This window comes from Mustelus asterias, unplaced genomic scaffold, assembly GCF_964213995.1.
Source record: "Mustelus asterias unplaced genomic scaffold, sMusAst1.hap1.1 HAP1_SCAFFOLD_2517, whole genome shotgun sequence".
Lineage (NCBI taxonomy): Eukaryota > Metazoa > Chordata > Chondrichthyes > Carcharhiniformes > Triakidae > Mustelus > Mustelus asterias.
This window is the reverse complement of record NW_027592462.1, coordinates 32,239-52,617: the sequence shown is the minus strand read 5'-3', so window position 1 is coordinate 52,617 and position 20,379 is coordinate 32,239. Positions and strand designations below refer to the sequence as shown.

At 49.5% G+C, this 20,379-nt stretch overlaps 1 long non-coding RNA gene across 3 annotated transcripts; it reads left to right on the top strand.

Moving 5' to 3' along the window:
* The first annotated feature begins 9,403 nt into the window (after nucleotides 1–9,403).
* On the top strand, nucleotides 9,404–20,045 carry LOC144489762 (uncharacterized). Of its 3 annotated transcripts, none has more exons than XR_013497046.1 (2): nucleotides 9,404–9,502; nucleotides 19,560–20,045. It is a non-coding gene; the product is annotated as an uncharacterized LOC144489762 (long non-coding RNA). The 3 variants fall into 3 exon arrangements; XR_013497047.1 differs by lacking the exon at nucleotides 9,404–9,502 and adding an exon at nucleotides 11,335–12,271; XR_013497048.1 differs by lacking the exon at nucleotides 9,404–9,502 and adding an exon at nucleotides 15,200–15,824.
* Nucleotides 20,046–20,379: the final 334 nt, after the last annotated feature.

The window sequence follows — 20,379 nt, the reverse complement described above, 5'->3', positions numbered from 1 at the left end:
TCAGCCTATCAGAGTTCAGGATAAGAAGAGCAGAGATTATAGGTTCAACCGACTCTTGAAACTGAGCACTGGCAAAATTTTCATATATTCATCATTCCAACATCTTTAATCATCATTGTCTGGAGAAACACCCAGGCTGAGATCATCCACCTGTCGTTCGTCCTAACTCCCTGCCTTTCCAACTTAAAAAAAATTCATTTGCAGGATGTGGGCGTGACTGGTTAGGTCAACATTCATTGCCCATCTCTAACTGTCCTCGAGAAGGTGTGGGTGAGCTGCCTTCTTGAACTTCTGCGGTCCATAAGGTGTTGGTACATCCACAGTGCTGTTAGGGAGTTCCAGGATTTTGACCCAGCAACAGTGAAGGAATGGTGATATATTTAGAAGCCAGGATGGTGAATGACTTGGAGGGGAACTTGCAGGCGGTGTTTCCAGGAATCTGCTGCCCATGTCCTTCTAGATCGTAGTGGTCATGGGTTTGGAAGATGCTGCCTATGGAGCCTTGGTGAGTTGCTGCAGTGCATCGTGTAGATGGTACACAGCTGCTGCTGTTCATTGGTTGTGGAGGAAGTGAATGATTGTAGATGGAGTGCCCATCAAGATGGGCTGCTTTGTCCTGGATGGTGTTGAGCTTCTTGAGTGTTGTTGGAGCTGCACCCATCCAGGCAAGTGGGGAGTATTCCATCACACTCCTGACTTGTACCTTCTAGATGGTGGACAGGCTTTGGGAAAATCAGGCGAGTTTCTCGCTGCAGGATTCCCAGCTTTCGACGAGTCCAGTTCACTTTCTAGTCAAGGGTAATCCCGGGATGTTGACAGTGGGGATTCAGCGATGGTAATGCCATTGAATCTCCCCTTGTTGGAGATGGTGATTGCCTGGCACTTGGTGTGGCACGAATGTTACTCATCACTTGTCAGCCTGAGCCCGGATACTGTCCAGGTCTTGTTGCATTTGGACACGGATTGCTTCAATATCGGAGGAGTCGCGAATGGTGCTGAACATTGTGCAGTCATCAGCACGAACATCCAATCCTGACCTTATGATGAAAGGAAGGTCACTAATGCAGCAGCTGAAGATGGATGGGCACTGTCCCAAGGAACTCATGCAGTGACGCCCTGGAACCGAGATGACTGACCTCCAACCACCACAACCATCTTCCTTTGTGCCGGGTATGACTTCAACTAGTGGAGGGTTTTTCCACCTCCCCCGATTCCCATTGACTCCAGTACTGCTCGGGTTCCTCGGTGCCACACTCCGTCAAATGCTGTCTTGATGTCGAAGGCAATCACTCTTCACTCACTCCACCCAAAGGCTCTAACACCCTCACACGGACTGACTAGAGGGAGATCTGGCTGCTGTTATCTCTGAATCAATCCACAACATCAAACTCACTCCCCTCATTAACCTCTCTGGTGCTTCGAAAGCCTTGATCAAGTTAGTTAAACATCGGTTCCCTTTCAAAAAATCCATGCAGATTTGAAGATATTAATCCATCAAGTGTTCAATAATCTTGTTCTAGATTATTGTCTCCAGGAACTTCCACAGCATCAATGAACTGCCGACCAGTGCAGTCACTGGGTGTATGTCAATGTTGGACTGATTGCTTTGTAGTTTCTGGGTTCATCCCTCTCCTCTTTTTTAAAAAGAATGTAAGACTTGTAATCTTCCAAACCTCTGGCACTACATTCATCCAAAAAGGATAGGATTATGATCAGAGCATTCACAATTCCTACCTTTACTTCCCTCAATAACTGAGGAGGAATAGTGGGCTGAGGGGGAATGGGTGGACGCTATGACAGATATCTCTCCACCAGAATAGCCCAGACGAGGGTCAGGATTACAGCAGCTGGAGTTCAAACCAGAATCTCAGAATGCCAACTGTCAATAAAGGAGGCCATTTGGCCTGTTGCATCCATGCTGGCCCTCAGTGCAACTCTGCTGATCTCCACCTCCTCCAGCATACTCCTATATCCCAGAATTACTTTCCCCTCACTAATTATTCACGTTTGAAGACCAAGATTCAATCTATCTCCACCACACTCTCAGACAGTGCATTCCTGATCTTAACCACTCACTGCGTCAAAAAACATTTTCTCATGTCGGTTTTGGTTCTTTTGCTAATCACTTTTAATCTGTGCCCTCTATTCTCATCTCTTTCACCGGTATCTCTCTGTCCACTGGTCCAGACCACTCATAATTTTTGAATATGAAATATCCTCTGAAACTTCGCGGGAGAATGATGTCCAGTTTCAGAACATAATCGGATCTATCCCTGTAACTGAGGTCCTTCATCCCCGAAACCATTTTCGGGAATCTTTACTGCACTCTCTCCAACGCCTTCAGATTCTTCCAAGAGTGTGGTTCCCCAGAATTCCACACAATCCTTCACTGCTTACTAAAGATTCACCAGAACTTCCTTCCTCTTTGACTTTATGCTCCCATTTACATAGAAACATGAAGCAGGAGGAGGCCATTCGGCCCTTCGAGCCTGCTCCATCATTCATCTTGATCATGGCTGATCAAACTCAATTTTTTGATTCCCCCCATATCCCTTTAGCCCCAAGAACTATAGATTATTTCTGAATCTACCCTGTTAGAATTTTATAAGTTTCTATGAGATCCCCTTTCACTTTTAAATTCCAGTGAATATAATCCTTACCGATTTAATCTCTCCTCATTGAAATGAGAAGGGATCTGGGAAGTGTGGATTGGCACAGGCTGTTCTCTGGTAAGGATGTAGATGGAAAGTGGGAGGCCTTCAAAGGAGAAATTTTGAGAGTGCAGAGTTTGTATGTTCCTGTCAGGATTAAAGGCAAAGTAAATAGGAATAAGGAACATTGGTTCTCGAGGAAGATTGTAACACTGATTAAGAGGAAGAGAGAGTTGAATGAAATGTACAGGCAGCAAGGAACAGATCAGATGCTCGAGGAGTATAAAAAGTGCAAGAAGCTACTTAAGAGGGAGATCAGGAGGGCTAAAAGAAGACAGGAGGTTGCTTTGGCAGACAGAGTGAAGGAAAATCCAAAGAGCTTCTATAGGTATGTTAGGAGCAAAAGGATAGTGAGGGATAAAATTGGTCCTCTTGAAGACCAGAGTGGTAGACTGTGTATGGAACCAAACGAGATGGGGGAGATACTAAATGGTTTTTTTGCATCCGTATTTACTGAGGAAACGGGCATGGAGTCTACGGAAATAGGGCAAACTAGTAGGGAGGTCATGGAACCTTTACAGATTAAAGGGGAGGAGGTGCTCGCTGTCTTGAGGCAAATCAGAGTGGATAAATCCCCAGGACCAGACAGGGTATTCCCACAGACCTTGAGGGAAGCTAGTGTTGAACTTGCAGGGGCCCTGGCAGACATATTTAAAATGTCAGTATTCACGGGGGAGGTGTCAGATGATTGGAGGGTGGCTCATGTTGTTCCGTTGTTTAAAAAAGGTTCCAAAAGAAATCCGGGAAATTATAGGCCAGTAAGTTTGACGTCGGTGGTGGGCAAGTTATTGGAAGGTGTGATAAGGGATAGGATCTACAAATATTTGGATAGACAGGGACTTATTAGGGAGAGTCAACATGGCTTTGTGCGTGGTAGGTCATGTTTGACCAATCTATTAGAGTTTTTCGAGGAGGTTACCAGGAAAGTGGATGAAGGGAAGGCGGTGGATGTTGTCTACCTGGATTTCAGCAAGGCCTTTGACAAGGTCCCTCATGGGAGGTTAGTTAGCAAGGTTCAGTCGCTAGGTATACATGGGGAGGTAGTAAATTGGATTAGACACTGGCTCAATGGAAGAAGCCAGAGAGTGGTTGTGGAGGATTGCTTCTCTGAGTGGAGGCCTGTGACTAGTGGTGTGCCGCAGGGATCGGTGTTGGGTCCATTGTTGTTTGTCATCTATATCAATGATCTGGATGATAATGTGGTCAATTGGACCAGCAAGTTTGCTGATGATACAAAGATTGGAGGTGTAGTGGACAGTGAGGAAGGTTTTCAAAGCTTGCAGAGGGATTTGGACCAACTAGAAAAATGGGCTGAAAAATGGCAAATGGAATTTAACGCAGACAAGTGTGAGATATTGCACTTTGGAAGGACAAACCAAAGTAGAACGTACAGGGTAAATGGTAGGACTCTGAAGAGTGCAGTTGAACAGAGGGATCTGGGAATACAGGTACAGAATTCCCTAAAAGTGACGTCACAGGTGGATAGGGTCGTAAAGAGTGCCTTTGGTACATTGGCCTTCATAAATCGGAGTATCGAGTATAAAAGTTGGAGTGTTATGGTAAGGTTATATAAGGCATTGGTGAGGCCGAATTTGGAGTATTGTGTACAGTTTTGGTCACCTAGTTACAGGAAGGATGTAAATAAGGTTGAAAGAGTGCAGAGAAGGTTCACAAGGATGTTGCCGGGACTTGAGAAGCTGAGTCACAGAGAGAGATTGAATAGGTTGGGACTTTATTCCCTGGAGCGTAGAAGATTGAGGGGAGATTTGATAGAGGTGTATAAGATTTTGATGGGTATAGATAGAGTGAATGCAAGCAAGCTTTTTCCGCTGAGGCGAGGGGAGAAAAAAACCAGAGGGCATGGGTTAAGGGTGAAAGGAGAAAAGTTTAAAGGGAATATTAGGGGGGGCTTCTTCACGCAGAGTGGTGGGAGTGTGGAATGAGCTGCCGGATAAAGTGGTAAATGCGGGGTCACTTTTAACATTTAAGAAAAACTTGGATGGGTTCATGGATGAGAGGGGTGTGGAGGGATATGGTCCAAGTGCAGGTCAGTGGGACGAGGCAAAAAATGGTTCGGCACAGACAAGAAGGGCCAAAAGGCCTGTTTCTGAGCTGTAATTTTCTATGGTTCTATGACAGACCTGCCATCCCAGAAATCAGCCTGGTAAACCTTCACTGTACTCCCTCGATAGCAAGGACATCTTTCCTCAGATAAGGACAACAAAACTGCACATAATATTCCAGGTGTGGCCTCACCAACTCCCTGTACAATTGCAGCAAAACATCCCTATCCCGATATTCAAATCCTCCCACGATGAAGGCCAACATAAATTCCGGAATACCAAATGCCCTTTTTACAATTTTCTCAATCTGCCCTGTCACCTACAATGACTTAGGCACTGCTTTAGAATTTTAATATTTGTTTTATACTGTCATGTTCTTCCTACCAAAGAGGACTACAGATTTCTGCGTTCAACTCTATCAGCCACAGTTTCACTTACTGCACCAGCTTATGTCTTTTCACAGTTCAATATTCCGAATTCTGTATTAGCCGGAAAGTTTGTAATTGTGTCCTGCACACCAAGGTCTAAGTCATTAATAAATAAAGAAAAGCAATGACCCCTTGGGAAACTTCCCTATAACAGTTCCTTCAGTCTGATAACATCGATTAACCACTACCTACTCAGCCAATTTTGTATCCATGTTGCTACTGTCTCTTTTATTCTGTGAGTTATAACTTTGCTCACAAGTCTGTTGTGTGGCACTGTATCAAAACCTTTTGGCTGTGTGTGTACAGTGCATCAGCACATTACCCTCACCAAACCTCTCAGTCACCTCTTCAAAATCTCCAGCTCGTTAGGTAAACACAGTTTTATCCAAGTGATCATTCATTCTGTCCTTAATTACTATTTCCATTCTCACTTCCTTTGATGCATCTCATCTGGTCCCCCAGCCTCATTTGTAAATATCTCTACTCCCCTCCCCTAAAAGTTTATAAAGTAAACTTTATTTATTAGTCACAAGTAAGGCTTACATTAACACGACAATGAAGCTACTGTAAAATTCCCCTAGCCACCACACTCTGGCACCTGTTCGGATCAATGCACCTAACCAGGACATCTTTCGGACTGTGGAGGAAACTGGAGCACCCGGAGGAAACCCACGCAGACACGGGGAGAACATGCAGACTCCGCACAGCCAGTGACCCAAGGCGGGAATCAAACCCGGGTCCCTGACAGTGAAGCAGTAGTACTAACCACCGGGCTGTCTTTAAAAACAACGCTCTTGCATTGGCAGGGAATCATGCCGGGCCTCCCGCGCGGCAGGAGAGAATTCTATCACTGAACCAGCAATCACCTCTTTAACCCACTCCCTCAACACCTCCCCCCACCGACTCCACCCACATCACTCCCCCCACACACTCCCTCCCTCCCCACTCCCTCCCCCCTACTCCCCCCACCCACCCCCTCCCTCCCCCCTACTCCCCCCACCCACCCCCTCCCCCCTACTACCCACACCCCCCCCACCCTCTACCACCACCCACTCCCTCCCCCCTACTCCCCCCACCCACTCCCTCCCCCCTACTCCCCCCCAACCACTCCCTCCCTCCCCACTCCCTCTCCCCACCCACACCACCCCCCCCACCCACTCCATCCACTCCCCCGACCCACTCCATCCAGCCCCCCCCACCCACTCAACCACCAACCACTCCACCACCCCCCCACACCACTCCCCCCCTCCCCCCCACCCACTCTCCCCCCCCTCCCCCCCACCCACTCTCCCCCCCTCCCCCCCACCCACTCTCCCCCCCTCCCCCCCACCCACCCTCCCCCCCACCCACTCTCCCCCCCTCCCCCCCACCCACTCTCCCCCCCTCCCCCCCACCCACTCTCCCCCCCTCCCCCCCACCCACTCTCCCCCCCACCCACTCTCCCCCCCTCCCCCCCACCCACTCTCCCCCCCCTCCCCCCACCCACTCTCCCCCCCTCCCCCCACCCACTCTCCCCCCCTCCCCCCACCCACCACCCACTCTCCCCCCCTCCCCCCACCCACTCTCCCCCCCTCCCCCCACCCACTCTCCCCCCCCTCCCCCCACCCACTCTCCCCCCCCTCCCCCCACCCACTCTCCCCCCCTCCCGCCCACTCTCCTCCCCCTTCCCCCACCCACTCTCCCTCCCACCCCCACCCACCCCCCCCTCCCCCCCACCCACTCCCCTCGCTCCCCCCCCACCCACTCTCCCCCACCCACTCACCCCCTCCCCCCACTCTCCCCCCCTCCCCCCCACTCTCCTCCCCCTTCCCCCACACACTCTCCCCCCTCCCCCCCCACCCACTCCCATCCCTCACCCCCACCCCCCCATCCCATCCCTCACACCCCCCCAATCCCATCCCTCACCCCCCCCCAATCCCATCCCTCACCCCCCCCCCAATCCCATCCCTCACCCCCCCCCCAATCCCATCCCTCACCCCCCCCCAATCCCATCCCTCACCCCCCCCCAATCCCATCCCTCACCCCCCCCCAATCCCATCCCTCACCCTCCCCCCCAATCCCATCCCTCACCCCCCCCAATCCCATCCCTCACCCCCCCCAATCCCATCCCTCACCCCCCCCAATCCCATCCCTCACCCCCCCCAATCCCATCCCTCACCCCCCCCAATCCCATCCCTCACCGCCCCCCCCCAATCCCATCCCTCACCCCCCCCAATCCCATCCCTCATCCCCCCCAATCCCATCCCTCATCCCCCCCAATCCCATCCCTCACGCCCCCCCCCATCCCATCCCTCACCCCCCCCCCATCCCATCCCTCACCCATAAGACCATAAGACCATAAGACATAGGAGCGGAAGTAAGGCCATTCGGCCCATCGAGTCCACTCCACCATTCAATCATGGTTGATTTCAACTCCATTTACCCGCTCTCTCCCCATAGCCCTTAATTCCTCGAGAAATCAAGAATTTATCAATTTCTGTCTTGAAGACGCTCAACGTCTCGGCCTCCACAGCCCTCTGTGGCAATGAATTCCACAGACCCACCACTCTCTGGCTGAAGAAATTTCTCCTCATCTCTGTTCTAAAGTGACTCCCTTTTATTCTAAGGCTGTGCCCCCGCGTCCTAGTCTCCCCTGTTAATGGAAACAACTTCCCTACGTCCATCCTATCTAAGCCGTTCATTATCTTGTAAGTTTCTATCAGATCTCCCCTCAACCTCCTAAACTCCAATGAATATAATCCCACGATCCTCAGACGTTCATCGTATGTCAGGCCTACCATTCCTGGGATCATCCGTGTGAATCTCCGCTGGACCCGCTCCAGTGCCAGTATGTCCTTCCTGAGGTGTGGGGCCCAAAATTGCTCACAGTACTCCAAATGGGGCCTAACCAGTGCTTTATAAAGCCTCAGAAGTACATCCCTGCTTTTGTATTCCAAGCCTCTTGAGATAAATGACAACATTACATTTGCTTTCTTAATTACGGACTCAACCTGCAAGTTTACCTTTAGAGAATCCTGGACTAGGACTCCCAAGTCCCTTTGCACTTTAGCATTATGAATTTTGTCACCGTTTAGAAAATAGTCCATGCCTCTATTCTTTTTTCCAAAGTGTACGACCTCGCACTTGCCCACGTTGAATTTCATCAGCCCCCATCCCATCCCTCACCCCCCCCCCATCCCATCCCTCACCCCCCCCCCATCCCATCCCTCACACCCCCCATCCCATCCCTCACCCCCCCCCCATCCCATCCCTCACCCCCCCCCCATCCCATCCCTCACCCCCCCCCATCCCATCCCTCACCCCCCCCCCATCCCATCCCTCACCCCCCCCCATCCCATCCCTCACCCCCCCCCATCCCATCCCTCACCCCCCCCCATCCCATCCCTCACCCCCCCCCATCCCATCCCTCACCCCCCCCCCATCCCATCCCTCACCCCCCCCCATCCCATCCCTCACCCCCCCCCATCCCATCCCTCACCCCCCCCCCATCCCATCCCTCAACCCCCCCCCCATCCCATCCCTCAACCCCCCCCCCCATCCCATCCCTCACCCCCCCCCCATCCCTCACCCCCCCTCCCATCCCTCACCCCCCCCCCATCCCTCACCCCCCCCCCATCCCATCCCTCACCCCCCCCCCATCCCATCCCTCACCCCCCCCCCATCCCATCCCTCACCCCCCCCCCATCCCATCCCTCACACCCCCCCATCCCATCCCTCACCCCCCCCCCAATCCCATCCCTCACCCCCCCCCCCAATCCCATCCCTCACCCCCCCCCAATCCCATCCCTCACACCCCCCCCCATCCCATCCCTCACCCCCCCCCCCATCCCATCCCTCACCCCCCCCCCAATCCCATCCCTCACCCCCCCCCAATCCCATCCCTCACCCCCCCCCCAATCCCATCCCTCACCCCCCCCAATCCCATCCCTCACCCCCCCCCCATCCCATCCCATCCCTCACCCCCCCCATCCCTCACCCATAGAAGTTCTCGGAGCCGCCGATGGCCACCAGGCAGTAGGTGTTGGTGAGTTTGGAGAAGCAGCCGATCTCGTTGTTGTTCTCGAAGGAAGCGCGGACCGCCATAGCGTGGCCGGGCCCGGGGCAGCAGCAGGGGGTCAGGGGTCAGACTTTGCTCTTCGGGCAACGTGCTCCCCGACAACGCCGCTTCCGCACGCACCGTCACTTCCGCTTCTGGCCAATGGCCGCCTTCAGCCGTCACCTTTAACCCGGAAATAGGCGGGCTTACTTCCGCCGGAGGAGTCCCCGGATGTTGGTGCTCTTGGTCCGGAGACGGAGACAGGCAAGAGCGGGATTGTCGCGCCATGAATATCCCACTGAGGGTGTAGGATATAGAGAGGGCCCAGCGTGTGGAGCCGCTTCGCACCGCCGCGCACACAGAATCCCCTCACAGAATCCCCTCACTGAGGTTCGCAGCATGGAAACTGGCCCTTCGGCCCAACTTCTCCATGCTGTCCCTTTTTTTAAACTGCTAAGCTAGTTTTTTTACACAGAGGGTGGAGGGTGCCTGGAACTCGCTGCCGGGGGAGGGAGTGGAAGCGGATACGGTCGTGACTTTTCAGGGGCGTCTGGACAAGTACATGAATGGGATGGGAATAGAGGGATATGGTCCCCGGAAGGGTAGGGGGTTTTAGTTCAATCGGGACAGCATGGTCGGTGCAGGCTGGGAGGGCCGAAGGGCCTGTTCCTGTGCTGTAATTTTCTATTTCCCATTGCCCGCATTTGGCCCCTATCCCTCTGTACCCATCTTACCCATGGAACTGTCTAAATGCTTTTTAAAAGACAAAATTTTGCCCACCTCTACTACTACCTCTGGCAGCTTGTTCCAGACACTCACCACCCTCTGTCCTACAAAGACTGCCAGGAATCCTCACTCGCCCTGCAGTCCCCAGCTATCAGCAGCGACGAGTTCTGTCGCTGCATCCAAATCATAGAGGTTTACAGCATGGAAACAGGACCTTCGGCCCAACTTGTCCATGCTGCCCTTTTTTTAAAAAACCCCTAAGCTAAGCCCAATGGCCTGCATTTGGCCCATATCCCTCTATACCCATCATAGAAATCATAGAAACCCTACAGTGCAGAAGGAGGCCATTCGGCCCATCGAGTCTGCACCGACCACAATCCCACCCAGGCCCTACCCCCATATCCCTACATATTTATCCGCTAATCCCTCTAACCTACGCATCTCAGGACTCTCAGGGGCAATTTTTAGCATAGCCAATCAACCTAACCCGCACATCTTTGGACTGTGGGAGGAAACCGGAGCACCAGGAGGAAACCCACACAGACACGAGGAGAATGTGCAAACTCCACACAGACAGTGACCCAAGCCAGGAATCGAACCCAGGTCCCTGGAGCTGTGAAGCAGCAGTGCTAACCACTGTGCTACCATGCCGCCCTAACCACTGTGCTACCGTGCCGCCCCATGTAACTATCTAAATGCTTTTTAAAAGATAAAATTGGACCCGCCTCTACTACTACCTCTGGCAGCTTGTTCCAGACACTCACCACCCTCTGTGTGAAACAATTGCCCCTCTGGACACTTGTATCTCTCCCCTCTCACCTTAAACCTATGCCCTCCAGTTTTAGACTCCCCTATCTTTGGGATAAAAACATTGACTATCTACCTTGTCTATGCCCCTCATTATTTTATAGACCTCTATAAGATCACCCCTCAGCTTCCTATGCTCCAGAGAAAAAAGTCCCAATCTATTCAGCCTCTCCTTATAACACAATCCATCAAGTCCCGGTAGCATCCTAGTAAATCTTTTCTGCACTCTTTCTAGTTTAATAATATCCTTTCTATAATAGGGTGACCAGAATTGCACACAGTATTCCAAGTGTGGCCTTATCAATGTCTTGTACAACTTCAACAAGACGTCCCAACTCCTGTATTCAGTGTTCTGACCAATGAAACCAAGCATGCCGAATGCCGCCTTCACCACTCTGTCCACCTGTGACTCCACTTTCAAGGAGCTATGAACATGTACCCCTAGATCGCTTTGTTCTGTAACTCTCCCCAATGCCCTATCATTAACTGAGTAAGTCCTGCCCTGGTTCAATCTACCAAAATGCATTACCTCGCATTTGTCTAAATTAAACTCCATCTGCCATTCGTCAGCCACTGGCCCAATTGATCAAGATCCTGTTGCAATTGGAGATAACTTTCTTCACTGTCCACTATGCCACCAATCTGGGTGTCATCTGCAAACTTACTAACCATGCCCCCTATATTCTCATCCAAATCATTAATATAAATGACAAATAACAGTGGACCCAGCACTGATCCCTGAGGCACACCACTGGTCACAGGCCTCCAGTTTGAAAACAACTCTCTACAACCACCCTCTGGCTTCTATCAAGAAGCCAATTTTGTATCCATTTAGATACCTCACCCTGGATCCCGTGAGATTTAACTTTATGCAACAACCTACCATGCGGTACCTTGTCAAAGGCCTTGCTAAAGTCCATGTAGACAACATCAACTGCACTGCCCTCATCTGCCATCTTGGTTACCCCTTCAAAAAACTCAATCAAATTTGTGAGACATGATTTTCCACTCACAAAGCTATGCTGACTGTCCCTAATCAGTACTTGTGTCTCTAAATGCCTGAAGATCTGTCTCTCAAAATACCTTCCAACAATTTACCCACCACAGTCCATTTCCCTCCCCCAATGTTTGTCCGACGCTTGCTGTGGCCGCCATGTGGTCCTGAATGTACCCCCTTCCCTGAAGCAGTACACTTGCAGTGTTTCCTTCAATGGTCCACAGTGGAGAAAGAAGAAAATCCTCACTCGTCCCTCACAGTCGTGGAACCAAGGCATCGATCCTTGTCACCAGTGTTATGTTTGAGACTATTGGGGGCGGGGGGTTCGTTCCCAAAGAACTCACATGGAGGCAGGCCACAGGAACAATATGGTTTTTTGACAAACTACTTCCCGCACTCCAGCCCTCAACTGCCAGTGGGGGTGGATTCCCAGGCAAGTCATCCCTTGCCCTGGGTCACCTGACCTGTCCTCTTAAAGGGACTACACCCCACAAACCTAACAGGTAACCCCCAGGATGTTGATAGTTGGGGATTCAGCGATGGAAATGTCATTGAATGTCAAAGGGCGATGGTTAGATTCTTTCTTTTGGAGATGGTCATTGTGATGCCACTTGTCAGTCCCAGTGCACACTCTTTGTGCCAAATGGCCTCCTCCACTGTAGGATTCTACGGTGTTCAGGTTATGCTGCCCTATGGGCATGGGCTGGAGTTGTGAATGGTACTTAACATTGTGCAGTCTGCAGCGAACATCTCCACCCCTGATCTTGTAGTAGTGGGAAAGTCATTAATGAGGCTGCTGAAGGTGGTTGGGTCGAGGACACCAGTCTCTTCCAAAGAAAAAAACTGGGGTAAAAAGCAAATGGGGCAGAGCTCTGTGTCTTCTCTGAAGTGAATCTCCATATTTCAGATTCTGTTTCAAGGATGTCAAACACGTTCAGGTTGATCAGTCCGATGTGATGTACGAGAAAGCTTTTGATTCCAGTAAGCTGCAACTCAAATTACTGAAGGACCTGCTCTGGGAATAGATTACATCATTCCATCTGAGCATCAACATGAAAGTTTAGTTTATTTATTAATATCACAAGTAGGCTTACATTCACACTGCAATGAAGTTACTGTGAAAATCCTCTAGTCGCCACACTCTGGCACCAAAAGGGAAAACGCTAGAAAATCTCAGCGGGTCTGGCAGCATCTGTAAGGAGCAAAAACAGCTGATGTTTCCAGTTCAGATTACCCTTTGTCAAAGCTCGGCCTGGTCTCCATCAGCGGCTCCGAGAACTTCTATGCCAGACCTGCTGAGTTTTTCCAGCATTTTCTCTTTTGGTCTCAGATTCCAGCATCCGCAGTAATTTGCTTTTATACAGTCCGGCACCTGTTAGGGTACACCGAGGGAGAATCAGCATGGCCAATGCACCTAACCAGCACGTCTTTTGGACTGTAGGAGGAAACCCACGCAGACACGGGGAGAATGTGCAGACTCCACACAGACAGTGACCCAAGTTGGGAATCGAACCTGAGTCACTGGCGCAGTGAGGCAGCAGTGCTAACTACTGTGCCACCATGCCTTTCCTGAAAAACCCACCTCCAGCTGTATGGTTTAAGATATCAGAGATTCCGATTATGTCTGGAAGTTTTTCATTCTGCTAACTCTGGGATGGGGTACACACTGAGCTCCACCAATACTCACACTTTCTCATTCATTAGCCCAGAATATGAACAAGACACCCTCACTGGCTCATCTACCTGTGGCTGAACCAGACGCACCATACTCATCAGTCCCAGGCTTTGTCTATACTCTCATTCTGTAGGCTTACATTACAAGTAGGCTGACATTAACACTGCAATGAAGTTACTGTGAAAATCTCCTAGTCGCCACACTCCGGCGCCTGTTCGGGTACACTGAGGGAGAAATTAGCACGGCCAGTCCACCTAACCAGCACGTCTTTCAGACTGTGGGAGGAAACTGGAGCACCCAGAAGAAACCCACACAGACACGGGGAGAATGTGCAGACTCCACACAGGCAGTGACCCAAGCCGGGAATCGAACCCGGGCCCCTGGCGCTGTGAGGCAGCAGCGCTAACCACACTGCTGCCCACCCCAGTGCCCTTTTGGGGAAGGAAATCTGCCGTCCTTACCCAGTCTGACCTACATGTGATAGTAGAGCCCACAGCCATGGCTTCCTTCTGCACTGTCGGGATTCTAAACAAGCCACGCACTCCAAGGGCAGTTAGAGATGGACAACAAATACTGGCCCAGCCAGTGACACTCACATCCCATGAAAGAACCAAAATAGATTAATAAATAAGCCATCGATCGGTATTGTTTGAGGGATGTGTTTTGATGAAGAGATGCAGAGAATTGCTCTGATATTCTTTGTGTGAAGCCTGAGACACTTTGTGTCTACCGGAATAGAATTAACAACTTTTGATAATGGAATGCAAATCCTACTGGCTTAAAGTGTGGAAACAAATCAATCCTTAGGGTTAGGCAGTCAATGCACCTCAGTGGGAGGTGGTCAGGGACCCTCGAGGGAGGATGGTCAATACACTTCAGTATTGAAAGGATAAAGTTGAGATTTGGATGAAGTGGAGATGGTGAAAGCTGGGGTTTAGATTGGAAACTGTGGGTTTCCTGCCTTAAAGGCAGAACACCTTTGCTTAGTCTGCAAGCATGGCCCCAACCTTCCTGTTGCTGTCATTTTAACTCAGCACCTTGCGCTCATGCCCACATGTCCACCCTCAGCCTGCTGCAATACTCGAGTGAAGCCCAACGCAAACTGGAGGATCAGCATCTCATATTCCGATTTGGCACGTTACAGCGTTTGGACTGAACATTGAGTTTAACAACTTTAGACTGCGATCTTTCCCCACCATCTTGACCCCTTTGTTAATATCCAAAACATTTTTGTCCCATTGCAAAACCCAACACCTCCCCCCTCCCCCATTGGGCCATCAGTCACTTGTTCTTTAGTTTTGTTTTCACTGTGCGCTGACCTTTATTCTCACATTCTGATATCTTAGCTTTTAGCCACTACTAGCACCTTCTCCTGTCACTAACATGTCCTCTGTCTCATCACCTACACATCTCTGTTGCAATCTTTCCTAGTTCCCACCAATTACCAACCTTCTCTGTTCTAGCCGCCCCATCCCCCCTCTTATACATACAAATATAGAAACTAGAAGCTGGAGGAGGCCATTTGGCCCTTTGAGCCTGCTCCACCATTCATTTTGATCATGGCTGATCATCAAATTCAATGTCCTGATCCTGCCCCCCCCCCCCCCCCCCCCCCCCATAATCCCTTGGTCCCTTTAGCCCCAAGAGCTATATCTAATTTCTTCTTGAAATTGGACAAACCAACACATTTCTCTCTCTCTTCAACTCTTAAGAGTCTCATGGACTCAAAACATTAACTCCATTTCTCTCTTCACAGATGCTGCCAGACCTGCTGAGTTTTTCCAGCATTTTCTATTTTTTTATTTTCAGACCTTTTTCAAATACAGAATTTAGGAGTTTATCATGTTTTAGCATCAACTAAGGTATAACGGAGTCATGAAGAGGATTGTGACCTGCTCCAAATACAGCTTGACAGTTGGTTTGAGTTGGTTGAAGTGAGCGGAATGCCTGAGCTGAGGCTGAGGTTTCCCTCCGGTCACTGAGTAAAGTTGCCAAGAAGCAGAGGGAATCTTACAAGCAGAGCTACTCCACTGACCTGTACTGGGTGCTGAGTCAGGTCCACCCTTTCACCTGGATCCTTTCCAAGGGCAGAACTGTCATGAACCTCATCATCGGTATTTTTGAGTGCATCGCCTCTGGGACCACGCACCACATTCACTCCAACAAGCATCACAACATCTCTGCCCAGGAGATCCAGAGCTCCGTCTGACTTATGCTGCCAGGGGAACTGGCCAAACACGCCATCTCCAAGGGCACAGCAGCACTCAACAAATACACCAACTCCATTTAGGTCAACCGTACTAAGGATAAAACATAAACAAGCCTGGGTGGTGTGGTTACAATGTGGACAGTGAGGCCCAGACTGATTTACTGGAAGGAAGGTACAAGATGTTCACACTAATGAACAATAACAAGGGTATATATGATGACCCTGGTTAGACTGTTAGTTTCTAAGTCTCAGTTGTTAGAAATGTCAGGTTGTGCGAACAGTTATATTTTAATCTTTAATTTCAGGATAGAATGGAATTGGGGTCTAAAGGGTAGCTAATTAGCATTTCTACTTGGATACAGGTCCATGTGATTTACATTGACATGGAGATGAGCTTGGAGATGGGAAGGTCCAGAGCAAACCATCGGGTTGCAGGGTTTTAAGATATCTTTGAATCTCTCAGACATGATCAGTGTGCAAGAATGAGAGGGGGAACGGGCAGAGAGATAGAGGCGCCAGCCTCTGGTTCACCACACAAAATGTGAGTGGAAACTCGCAGAGACCAAGTTGGTGAAGATTTGAATGAGGCTGGATGATTTCCCTAGCTTTGGCTAAAAAGAGGGATATTCGGGGTAGCTGTGGAAATCAGATTGAAGATTCAAAGTTATTGAGCTGAACAAAGAGAAAGGAAGCACACCATTGGGAAAAAAGCTTTGGACTGGTTCCTGGAAAATGTAGTGTCCATTTGAGGGACAGTTAAGTCAACCAATGGAACGTGCTGCCTGGGGAGGTGGTGGGAGCAGGTACGATAGCGGCATTTAAGGGGCATTCTAGATAAATACATGAACAGGATGGGAATGGAAGGATACGGACTCCGTAAGTGCATTCGGTTTTAGTTTAGGCATGATTGGCGCAGGCTTGGAGGTCCGAAGGGCCTGTTCCTGTGCTGTACTGGTCTTTGTTCTTTGAAAGAGATTTTCAGATATTTTAAATGTGAAAACCTTTGAGTAGCTTCGAATATAAATTGCCATCTGAAATTGTGTTTAAACATAGAACAGTACAGCACAGTACAGGCCCTTCGGCCCTCGATGTTGTGCCGAGCTTTGTCCAAAACCAAGATCAAGCTATCCCACTCCCTATCATCCTGGTGTGCTCCATGTGCCTATCCAATAACCGCTTGAAAGTTCCTAAAGTGTCCGACTCCACTATCACAGCAGGCAGTCCATTCCACACCCCAACCACTCTCTGAGTAAAGAAACTACCTCGGACATCCTTCCTATATCTCCCACCACGAACCTTATAGTTATGACCCCTAGTAATAGCTACATCCACCCGAGGAAATAGTCTCTGAACATCCACTCTATCTATCCCCCTCATCATCTTATAAACCTCTATTAAGTCTCCTCTCATCCTCCTCCGCTCTAAAGAGAAAAGCCCTAGCTCCCTCAACCTTTCCTCATAAGACCTACCCTCCAAACCAGGCAGCATCCTGGTAAATCTCCTTTGCATTCTTTCCAATGCTTCCACATCCTTCTTACAGTGAGGTGACCAGAACTGCACACAATATTCCAAATGTGGTCTCACCAAGGTCCTGTACAGTTGCAGCATAACCCCACGGCTCTTAAACTCAAACCCCCTGTTAATAAACGCTAACACACTATAGGCCTTCTTCATGGCTCTATCCACTTGAGTGGCAACCTTCAGAGATCTGTGGATATGAACCCCAAGATCTCTCTGTTCCTCCACATTCCTCAGAACCCTGCCGTTGACCCTGTAATCCGCATTCAAATTTGTCCTCCCAAAATGAATCACCTCGCACTTATCAGGGTTAAACCCCATCTGCCATTTTTCGGCAGTTATAAACCTTGCCCTGCCGTATGGCCCTATCCCTCTCCATTGCAATAATGAAAGACACCTAATTGTGGTCACTATCTCCAAAGTGCTCTCCCACAAATCTAACACTTGGCCAGGCTCATTACCCAGTACCAAATCCAATGTAGCCCCACCTCTTATCGGCCTATCCACATATTGTGTCAGAAAACCCTCCTGCACACACTGTACAAAAACTGCCCCATCCGAACTATTCGACCTATAAAGGTCCCAATCAATATTTGGAAAGTTAAAGTCACCCATGACAACTACCCTGTGACCTCCACACCTATCCATAATCTGCTTTGCAATTTCTTCCTCCACATCTCTATTACTATTTGGGGGCCTATAGAAAACTCCTAACAACGTGACCGCTCCTTTCCTATTCCTAACTTCAGCCCATATTACCTCAATAGGCAGATCCCCTTCGAACTGTCTTTCTGCAGCCGTTAAACTATCCTTGATTAACAATGCTACTCCTCCACCTCTTTTAGAACATAGAACAGTACAGCACAGAACAGGCCCTTCGGCCCACAATGTGCCGAGCTTTGTCTGAAACCCAGATCAAGTTATTTCCTCCCTATCATCCCGAAGTACTCCATGTGCCTATCCAATAGCTTCTTAAATGTTCCTAAAGTTTCTGACTCCACTATCCCTGCAGGCAGTCCATTCCACACCCCAACCACTCTCTGAGTAAAAAACCTACCTCGGACATCCTTCCTATATCTCCCACCATGAACCCTATAGTTATGCCCCCTAGTTACCGCTCCATTCACCCGAGGAAATAGTCTTTGAACGTTCACTCTATCCCCCTCATCATCTTATAAACCTCTATCAAGTCTCCTCTCAACCTCCTCCGCTCCAAAGAGAAAAGCCCAAGTTCCCTCAACCTTTCCTCATAAGACCTACCCTCCAAACCAGGCAGCATCCTGGTAAATCTCCTTTGCACTCTTTCCAGTGTCTCCACATCCTTCTTGTAGTGAGGTGACCAGAACTGCACACAATATTCCAAATGTGGTCTCACCAAGGTCCTGTACAGTTGCAGCATAACCCCACGGCTCTTAAACTCAAACCCCCTGTTAATGAACGCCAACACACTATAGGCCTTCTTCACGGCTCTATCCACTTGAGTGGCAACCTTTAGAGATCTATGGATATGAACCCCAAGATCTCTCTGTTCCTCCACATTCTTCAGAACCCTACCTTTGACCCTGTAATCCACATTTAAATTTGTCCTACCAAAATGAATCACCTCGCATTTGTCAGGGTTAAACTCCACCTTCCCTACTCTTACTGAAGCATCTATACCCCGGAACTTCGAACAATCATTCCTGTCCCTGTTCTAACCATGTCTCCATAATGGCCACAACATCGTAGTCCCAAGTACCAATCCACACTCCAAGTTCACCTACCTTATTCCGGTTTAGTCTTTGTTGCTTTTAGTTTGCTACATTAAAAGTCTTAAAACTTGAAATCTTGTTGTGTGATCCTTCCAATCAGCTACTGGAAATTCAAATCGCTTTCTAAAACTTGTTGGACTCAATGGGGATCATAACAAAACTGAAATGAAATTCTCTGCTGCGCCCAATTCTGCAACCCAGAGCAGGACAGGGATGGGGAGTATGCAGCTACTCTGCTCACAGGAGGCTGGGCAGGACTGTGGGCAAACAATTTGTCCTCAGGGAGTGGTGACATCGGTAACAGCTGTTTAAGGAGTTCCTGTGCCTGTTTTTTGAGAGTTTTTACTTTGAACGAGTGTCAAAAATGTTCTGATCTTGGGGCAACCTGACAGGTAGGACTGGCTGAGAAGGTCAGTCACACCTACTCTGGATGGGGAGAGGTTGAGGCTGGATGGGGACAGTTAAGGGGAGAGGGGGAGAATTCAGCAGGAGGATGCGAGAGGTCAGGGAAGCAGGGGTAGAGGTCAGCAAGGGGGAGGGGGAGACTCTGTGGCTGGTATCAATAAGTTTAGCTAATAATTGTTTAATGGACTTGAGAGTTTTACTAATATTTGTGATTTGATTTAATTTCCTGACAGAGAATGGGTGGCAAGCAGAGCAATGAACCTAAAGCAGCAACTGAGCTGAGCCAGGGGACAGTGACAACAGAAAAGACACCAACTCCACCAGAATCACCTTCTTTCAAGATGCCAGGTCAGGCGGAGCCCAGCAACATTCCCCAGGTAGCCCTTGGGGGAAAGATGGTGGATGACATGCGCTTCATGATAACTTGCACTAACTGGTACTGAGGCCAGCGTTGCAGCAAGAGGCCGTGTCGGGGTGTCAGGAAGTGACTGGGAGCCCAATGGATAAATATCAAGAGTGGATTAAGATTATTCAGAATCAAACCCCAGGGCTGAGAGCTTTGCCAATTTGCACAGAGGAGGTTTCACATGCGGACTGGGGCTCGGGTGTAGCCCCAGTGTCATTTTCAGTACTATCATCATCATAACTGTCACATCAGTCCCCATCCTAATATTTACATCACCATTTCATGCATTCACAAATAAATAAGATGAAGGTTTGCTGTGTGTCGATTGTCATTGGATTAAATTTCCAGTCCTTTAACTGAGATAACAGATTCTCTGCTCCCTGAATTCAAATTGAGATTTAACAGTGAAATGTGTATCCGTCAGGGATTTAAACCCAACAGAGACTGAAACATGGCAAGTAGAGGAGGCCATTCGGCCTCTTTAGCCTGTTCTGCCATTCAATCGGTGAGTCAGCTCCATTTATCCACCTTGCAATTTTGCAACCTTCAATTCCCTTAGTGAACAAAAATTGCATCAATTCTCAGTTGACTCTCAACCTCAGTAGCTTTTTTGAGAGAGAGTTTCACTACCTGTTACAGAGTCATGG